This window comes from Balaenoptera physalus, assembly GCF_965194825.1.
Source record: "Balaenoptera physalus genome assembly, chromosome: 5".
Taxonomy (NCBI): domain Eukaryota; kingdom Metazoa; phylum Chordata; class Mammalia; order Artiodactyla; family Balaenopteridae; genus Balaenoptera; species Balaenoptera physalus.
The window spans coordinates 64,480,407-64,489,234 of record NC_138884.1 but is presented as its reverse complement, the minus strand read 5'-3'; the positions used below and the strand labels follow the sequence as shown (position 1 = coordinate 64,489,234).

The following is an 8,828-nucleotide window of genomic DNA, read 5'->3' as shown; positions in this document are numbered from 1 at the left end:
AGCATTATGGTTTTTAAAAATGTACATACCAGGGCTTCCCTGGTGGTGCAGTGGTTGAGAGTCTGCCTGCCAATGCAGGGGACGCGGGTTCGAGCCCTGGTCTGGGAGGGTCCCACATGGCGCGGAGCAACTGGGCCCGTGAGCCACAATTACTGAGCCTGCGCATCTGGAGCCTGTGCTCCGCAGCAAGAGAGGCCGCGATAGTGAGAGGCCCGCGCACTGCGATGAAGAGTGGCCCCGCTCGCCGCAACTGGAGAAAGCCCTCGCACAGAAACGAAGACCCAACACAGCCATAAATAAACAAATAAATAAATTTTTAAAAAAAATGTACATACCTTAGTTTAAAAACAACCTGTTGGGAAAATAATGCTGATAGACTTATTCAACAAAAGGTTGTCACGAACCTTCAATTTGTAAAAAAATGTAACACGCAAAGCACAGTAAAGTGAAGTACAATAAAACATGGTACACCAGTAGATCTTTTTCTGTCATGTTACATTCAACCTATTGTGTCTTTGAATTAAAAATGGCTCTTATACATGCTTGGATCTTGAATTTTAAAAATCCAGTCTAACAGTCTTTGCCTTTTGATTACAGTGTTTAATCCATTCACATTTAATGCAAATATTGGTTAAGATTGGATTCATATCTCCCATTTTCCTTTTTGTTTTCTGTATGTCTCATGGGGTTTTGTTGTTATTCCTTTATTCTTCCCTGCCTTATTTTGGGTTAGACAATCTTTTTAGTGTACCATTTTAAATATTCTGAATTTGTATTTTTTTTCCTGTTACATCATTTTTTTAATTTTAAGAAATATTATTCTTAAAAAAACATTATTAATAAAAGAATAAGTCTATTCCAAGATTTCTTAATATCTTCTGTGACATCCCACTCAGAAGGCAGAAAACCACAAAGTTCTTCACTTAGAAACGGTGCAAATGGAATGTAATATTGCATTACTGCACTGTCTAGAATACAAACTGAAGACAAGGAAACTCAATTCTTTCATCCCTCCCAGATCACTTTTGCTGAAGAAGTGCTCACTTAACATCCTAGGTGTTCTTGTGTTGAGATCTACTCCTATTATCTTGGAGCAATGAACCTTCTCAGGGAGCATAATGAACATGCCATGCCTAGACCTGTCCTGCGGGAGAGCTGAAAGGACAAGCCCTCAGCATCACACATCAGTCCACTAGAGAAATCATGCACACAACTATTTTTCTGCAAGATTCTCCAACTTAACAATTTTAAAAACAGCTACAATATAATTGAGATCACATGGGCACCGCACCTCATAGAGCTATACACAAACATTCCCTGTTCACACACATTCAGCTTCAGAGCAACAACACCCTGGACAGTCAAAGGCACAATCACATTTTAAAAAATTAAGAATGAGAAGTAAGCACAAAAGACATATGCACAATGGCAGAGAATCCTGTTCTTGGTACGATACTTGAAGGAACCATAGCTATCCCAACAATCTAACATTTTACATTAGTAGTTTCCCATACAAAAGTTAAAAAAAAAAACCCTACCAAAAAACAATCCAAACATTATTTCTTTTTTCTTTAATTAACCATAGTACTCTAAGTTTGGTTCGTGATATCATGAGACTTTCTAGCTAATGTTCTTGAGAAATTTTTCTAGTTGCAAGATGCCTCACTATGGAGTCATTAATTAGTAAGCTCAAAGCAAGCCCTGAAATGGATATAGAAATTTGTGAAACAATCACATAGTTCCCAAAATTTGAAAAACAGGAGATTTAAGGCAGATGGTAACACCAAAAAGAGCCAGTCAAGTATTAAAAGGCACTCTGGAAATGGTTCATAGCAAAACCTAATTTTCTATTGGTTTTCATCATATGGGTGAAGCTATTCAGTCCGTAGGCAATAGATGGGGTGCAGCATGATTAGGCCTCACCAAGGCAATTCCTCTCTGATGTGGCCACAGAAGGAAAATGACTTCTGGTGCCACGTGGCTTGTACTCATCCACAGCAAGACAGACTAGTCCCTCAAACCACTTGTATACCTGGGAAAAGATAGTAACAGTACTTCCATAAAAGGTAAAGACTAACAGGAACCTATAAGCTCACTCTGGAAAGATGGGAAAATGTAACGGAAAAGGAGCACCATATGCTGATTTTTACTGGAGGAATTTATTGGTCATGTACACACCATAGGAAAATTACACTACCCCAAAGGTAATGCAGAAAAATTAAATTCATAAGTATACATTCAAAGTAGGCAAAAATATGGTACGTTTTAAAAACAGAAAATACAAAAATAATTTCACTATGAAATATGCTTTGATTTGCATGTGACTTGGTACTTATTTCATATTAACCAGGTCCAACTGCTCTAATAAATCTCTATTATACATATTTTAGAATACCTATTTTTAAAAAATATCTTTTTAAGCCAAAACATAAAATCTACATTTGCGCATCCATATATGTTATCCTCCTTAGTATCTTCATAGATCCAAGATGCTAAAAGATTAATAACAATTTAAAAAAAAAAAATCTCAAGCCACAGATTAACAAATATACTTCAAGTTTTCTGGATTACACTACTAAAATCAACTTGTATTAATGTACACTGGATTTTCAGATATAAATACCAGTCAATGGTTGGTTGGCCATTACACAAGTATAATTATTCTTAGAACTGGGTCATAGTGTACAGAATGCCTTAACTTTTCTTAGTTCAAACCCTGTAATTTGACCCTAAAATTCATAAGCATAACCCTTTCTGTGCTTTAAGCTGACATACTGACTTTGTAGTCTACCCTTTGTAAGAGAGCAGGCAACTCTAGCACAGAAGAAACTATATAATGTGGCATGGGGGATGACTTCAATGGCTCCATTCCATTTTTATCTTTGCAGACTGTTGCCTTCAGCCCTGCATTGAGGCTTTCTTAAATATAGGTTTCTAGTGTGTCACCAACCATCACGCAGTCCCCAGGCTGTACTCCGAGGAGATCACAGGAGTAATAAAATATGGAAGGTGCTGGTTTCTCCTCTTTCTGCTCTCCATCTACAACAATAGCATCAAAATAGGACAGACAGGCACAAGCCTCGATCTCCCTCTGGGTCTGTCTTTCTCCATTTGTTAATAAAAGTAGGCAGACCTCCTTTTGAAGTTCAGTAAACATGGCTTTGACATCTGCTAGTGTCATATGCTGTAAATATGTAGATTTCCACAGAAAATAACATCCTTCAGTCAGTTTCCTATTGGCTGCACCACCTTTGGTTTCCTGGATTGCTTCTTCCCATTGTAAAGTCCTGAGGTCAGTAATGCATGTATTAGAAGGATGAAAACATTCTTTGCTGAGTTTAATTTGAACTTTGTCACAGATGACTTCAGCCTCTTCTTTGAAATGGTATTTTGATTGTAAGAGCTTTATCACCTTCAACATGCCCTTCCGACTCACCCTGGGCATGTCGATAAGTATGTTGTCCAGGTCGAAGAAGACAGCCCACACCTGGCTCAGCCCCATGCCACTGTTGCCTGCATGGCACACCAACTCCTGAATTTGTATCTTTTGAGTTATTACTTTAATGGCTGCTGTAGATATTTCTATATTCATGTTAAATTTATCCTAGTCTCTGTCAGGTCACCGCCAACTTCATTTTGGTAAAAATATAGCAACTTTGCATCTATGTAGCTTCATTTCTTTTCCCCTTTTAATCTGTGCTATCATTGCTGTGTAGATTATAATATGTATATATTTGTGTATTTATATATCCCAACAAGTTGGTGTTACAATTATTGCTTTGAATTATCTTTTCAATTAAGAGAAAACATATAACCAATCTTTTATATTTAATACCTTTGATACTCTTCATTCCACCCTGTGTATCTAACTTATCATCAGGTGTGTTTCTTTTCAGCCTTAAGAACTTCAGTATTTCTTACAGGTTAGGTCTATTAGCAACAAATTCTCTCAATTTTTTTTATACCTATTTTCATTTTGACTTCATTTCTGAATGAATGTTCCACTTGATATACAATTCTGGGTTTAGTTTCTTTTGTTCCAGCACTTTGACTGTGTCATTCCGTTATCTTCTATCCTCCATCATTTCTGATAAGAAGTCCATTGTTAAACATATTATTGTTCCCTTCTATGTGATGAGTCATTTTCTCTGGCTCCTTTGAGGAGTTGTCTTTTATCATTTTGACTATGTTGTTTCTAGTTATGGTGCTCTTTTTACTTACCCTACTAGTGATTGGGTGAGCTATTTGCATCTAAATGTTAATGTTTTTAATCAACTTTGGGAAGTTTGGAGCTATTGTTCAAAAATTTTGTCTCCTCTTCTCTTTCTCTCCTGTCCTTTGCCAACTCCCTTTATACATGTTGGAATGCTTGTCATTGTATCACAGGTCTTTAGGGTTCTGTTCATTTTTTCAATCTTTTAAAATTCTTTGTATACTTTCTATTGATTTATCTTCAAATGATCTCTGCTACCTCAAATTTGCTGAGTCCATCTAATAATTTTTATTTTTAATTCAGTCATGCTTTGTAACTCTAGAATTCAAATTTGGTTATTTTTTATAGTCTATATTTCTCTGTAGATTATATATATAATTTACATATTTTTTTCTGTTGACTCATTTTTTTTTAAATTAATTTATTTTTGGCTGTGTTGGGTCTTTGTTTCTGTGTGAGGGCTTTCTCTAGTTGCGGCAAGTGGGGGCCACTCTTCATCGCGGTGCACGGGCCTCTCACTGTCGCGGCCTCTCCCGTTGCGGAGCACAGGCCTCCAGACGCACAGGCTCAGTAGTTGTGGCTCACGGGCTTAGTTGCTCCACGGCATGTGGGATCTTCCCAGACCAGGGCTCAAACCCGTGTCCCCTGCATTGGCAGGCAGATTCTTAACCACTGCGCCACCAGGGAAGCCCTGTTGACTCATTTTTAACGTTTTTACCTTTAATTCTTTGAGCTTGTCTATTAATTCCTGATTGAAGTATTTGCGAATCTAACATCTAGGCCCATACAGACTCAGTTTCCATTAGCTGCTGATTTTTTCCCTTAGTACGTTTCACACTTTTCTATTTCTTTGCATGTCTAATAATTTTTGGTTGAAAACTGGACATTTTAGGTAATTTATTATAGCAACTCTAGACTGTGTTTTACATCTAAGGAGTGTTTTTTATTTTATCATCTTGCCCGTACTCAAACTGTGGAATCTATTGGCCTGTGATGTGGAGCTACCAGCTGTCTCTGCTCATTTTTTCAAATTCTTTATTTCAATTTTTATCCTGGCTCCCCAGGGGTAGCCTCTGTCTCTGAACAGCTTAATAGTCAGCTAATGATTTGGACAGAAGTTAACATCACACACTTTGAGTCTATAAGCCTTCTACCCTCTGCTAACTGTTCTCTGTGTGAGATGGGGGATATATTCAACATTGCAGCCAGTTCTCAAGTCCCCCTTGGCTTTCACTTTTTGCCATGCTCTCTCAAGTCCACCCTGTGCATGCATCATTTCTGAGTTAGACTGGAATGCTTGGTGTACAGCATGTTTTGATATACTTAGTGAAATGATTACTACAGTCAAGCTAATTAGCATACCCATCTCCTCACACAGTTTTCCATGTGTGTGTGTTGTATGTGGTGCGATCACTTGAAATCTACTCTTAGCAAATTTCCAGTATACAATAGAGTATTAATTATAGTCATCATGTTGTACATTAGGACTCTAGAACTTATTTATCCTACATAACTACAACTTTCTACCCTCTGAGCAACCATCTCCCCATTTCCTCCACCTCCCCACCCCTGGTAACCACTGCTCTATTCTCTGCTTCTATGAATGTGATTTTTTTAGACTTCATATATAACTGAGATCATTTTCCAAAAAAGACATTACAAAGGGCCAGCAGGTAAATGAAAAGATGCTCATCATCACTAATCATCAGGGAAATGCAAATCAAAACCACAATGGCTTATCACCTCAAATCTGTTAGAAAGGCTAGTATCAAAAGGGTTAACGATAACAAGTGCTAGTGAAGATGTGAAGAAATGGAAACTCTTTTACACTGTTGGTGGAAATATAAAGTGGTACAGCCTTTATGGAAAACAGTATGGAAGTTCCTCAAAAAATTAAAAATAGAACTACCATACAATTCAGTAATCCCTCTTTTGCATATATATCCAAAGGAAATGAAATCAGTACCTAGAAGAGATATCTGCACTCCTATGTTCATTACAGCATAACTCACAATAGCCAAGATAAGGAAAAATTCTTGAAGGAAATTAAAAGTGCTACTCTAGTGAACATATGAATGATAAGAAAGTGAAAGAGCCTTATTGACATGGAAGAAGTTTTAGTGTTCTGGACGGAAGATCAAACCAGCCACAGCATCCTCTTAAGACAAAGCCTAGACCAGAGCAAGGCTCTAACACTCTTCAATTCTATGAAGGCTGAGAGAGGTAAGGAAGCTGCAGAAGTCTGAAGCCAGCAGAGGTTGATTCATGAAGTTTAAGGAAAGAAACTGCTTCCATAACATAAAAGTGCAAGGTGAAGCAAGTACTGATGTAGAAGCTGCAGCAAGTTATAAAGAAGATCTAGCTAAGATAATTCATGAAGGTGGCTACACTAAGCCAACAGATTTTCAGTGTAGACAAAAGAGGCTTATATTGGGAAAAATGCCATCTAAGACTCATAGCTAGAGAGGAGAAGTCAATGTCTAGCTTTAGTTTCAGAGGACAGGCTGACTCTCTTTAGGGGGAAAGACAGCTGGTGACTTTAAGTTGAAGCCAATGCTCATTTACCATTCCAAAAATCCTAGGGCCCTTAAGAATTATGCTGAATTTACTCTGCTTGTACTCTCTATATAAATGGAACAACAAAGCCCAGATGACAGCACATCTGTTTACAACATGGTTTTCTGAGTATGTTAAGCCCACTGTTGAGAACTACTGCTCAGAAAAAAAATGATTCCTTTCAAAATATCACAGCTCACTGACAACGCACCTGGTCACCCAAGAGCTCTACTGGACATGCACAATGAGATTAATGTTGTTTTCATGTGCCTCCTAACACAACATCCATTCTGAAGCCCATGGATCAAGGAGTAATTTTGACTTTCAAGTCTATTAGTTAAGAAATATAGTTCAGGAGGCTATAGCTGCCATAGATAGTGATTCCTCCGATGGATCTAGCAAAGTAATTCAAAAACCTTCTGGAAAGGATTCAACATTCTAGATGCCATTAAGAACATTCATGATTTGTGGGAAGCAGTCAAAATATTGACATGAACACAGGAGTCTGGAAGAAGTTGATTACAACCCTTGGATGACTTTGAGTGGTTCAAGACTACAGTGGAGGAAGGAACTTAAGATGTGGTGGAAATAATAAGAGAACTAGAATCAGAAGTGGAGTCTGCAGATGTGACAATTGCTACAATACCCTAATAAAACTTTAACAGATCAGGAGTTGCTTCTTAAGGATGAACAAAGAAAGCTGTTTCTTGAAATGGAATTTATACCTGGTGAAGATGTTGGAAAGACTGTAGAAATGACAAGACTGTTGAAACGATGACAAAGGATTTAGAATTTTATAGTTGATAAAGCAGCAGCAGGGTTTGAGAGGGCTGACTCCAATTTTGAAAGAAGTTCTACTGTACTTAAAATGCTATCAAACAGCATTGCATGCTACAGAGAAATCATTTGTGAAAGGAAGTCAATAGATGCAGCAATTGATCATTGTTGTCTTTTTTTTTTTTTTTTACCGGTGGCAGTATGGTTTATTAAGCTGTGCCTTAGTATAGGTGCTGGGGCTTGCCCATGGTGCTCTTAATGTACAAAGCCTGTACGTTCTGCCAATTTTTCTTGAGCAATGACACCAGGAAGTTAACAGCTAAGTGGATGCTGTACACCAGCTCATCATCTGTCATCTTCACGTGGGCAACAGCCTCTGTCAGATACAGCACTTCCTTCATCTGGAACTTGATCATGGACTTCACCTCATCAACTTTGGTCACCATGTTCTCATTGTGGGTCAGCAAGGAAGGGAACTTGCCAGAATTATTCAGGCCTGGGCCCAGGATTCATGGGATCTGCTTGATCACAGACTCTGGAGCCAAAAAGGCATCATACTTCTTGGCCATCTTCTTGACAAGTTTCTTATTCTTGTTGAGTTTCTTCAACACCTCAATGCCCATGTGGGAGATTATCCACAGCCTTGGCCTCATCACAATGCTGCTGGTCCCCCAAAACACATATGGAGAACTTGGGACAGAGAGTGGACTTAAGCCTGACGGTGCTGAGAAGGGTTTGTCCTTCTGAGGTCATAGTTCTTCAGGCTGATCTTTAGCTCCACCATCTCCAAAACCTTCCGGCGCTTGCACTGGTTCCCGTGCAGGACTTTCCACACTGCCTTGTACAGGGTGTTGCGGGAGACTTTGCTGCTCATGGTGCCTCATACCGCAATAACCAGAAAAAAGCTATTGTCTTATTTTTTTAAATTGCCATAGCCACCCCAACTTTCAGCAACCTCCACCCTGATGAGTCAGCAGCCATCAACCTCAAGGCAAGACCCTCCACCAGCAAAAAGATTATGACTCACTGAAGGTATCAATGATGGTTAGCATTTTTTAGCAATAAAGTATTTCTTAAATGAAGCTATATGCATTAATTTTTAGACATAAAGCTACTGCACACCTAACAGATGACAGTACAGTGTAAACGTAACTTTTATATGCACTGGGAAATCAAAAAATTCTTGACTTACTTTATTGCAATATTCACTTTATTGTGGTGGTCTGGAATCAAACCCACAACCTCTCCAAGGTATGCCTGTATATCACTGGGAGCAGTGATT

General features: G+C 38.4%; 2 pseudogenes across 2 annotated transcripts; both read right to left on the bottom strand.

Annotated features, from left to right (window-relative positions):
* Positions 1–327: 327 nt before the first annotated feature.
* LOC309661829 (N-acylneuraminate-9-phosphatase pseudogene) lies at positions 328–3,606 on the bottom strand (annotated as a pseudogene). Its single transcript has one exon. The product of its transcript is annotated as an N-acylneuraminate-9-phosphatase pseudogene (transcript).
* A 5-nt stretch (positions 3,607–3,611) lies between these two features.
* Positions 3,612–8,810, bottom strand: LOC309661831 (large ribosomal subunit protein uL1 pseudogene; annotated as a pseudogene). Its single transcript has one exon. The product of its transcript is annotated as a large ribosomal subunit protein uL1 pseudogene (transcript).
* Between the last annotated feature and the right edge of the window lie 18 nt (positions 8,811–8,828).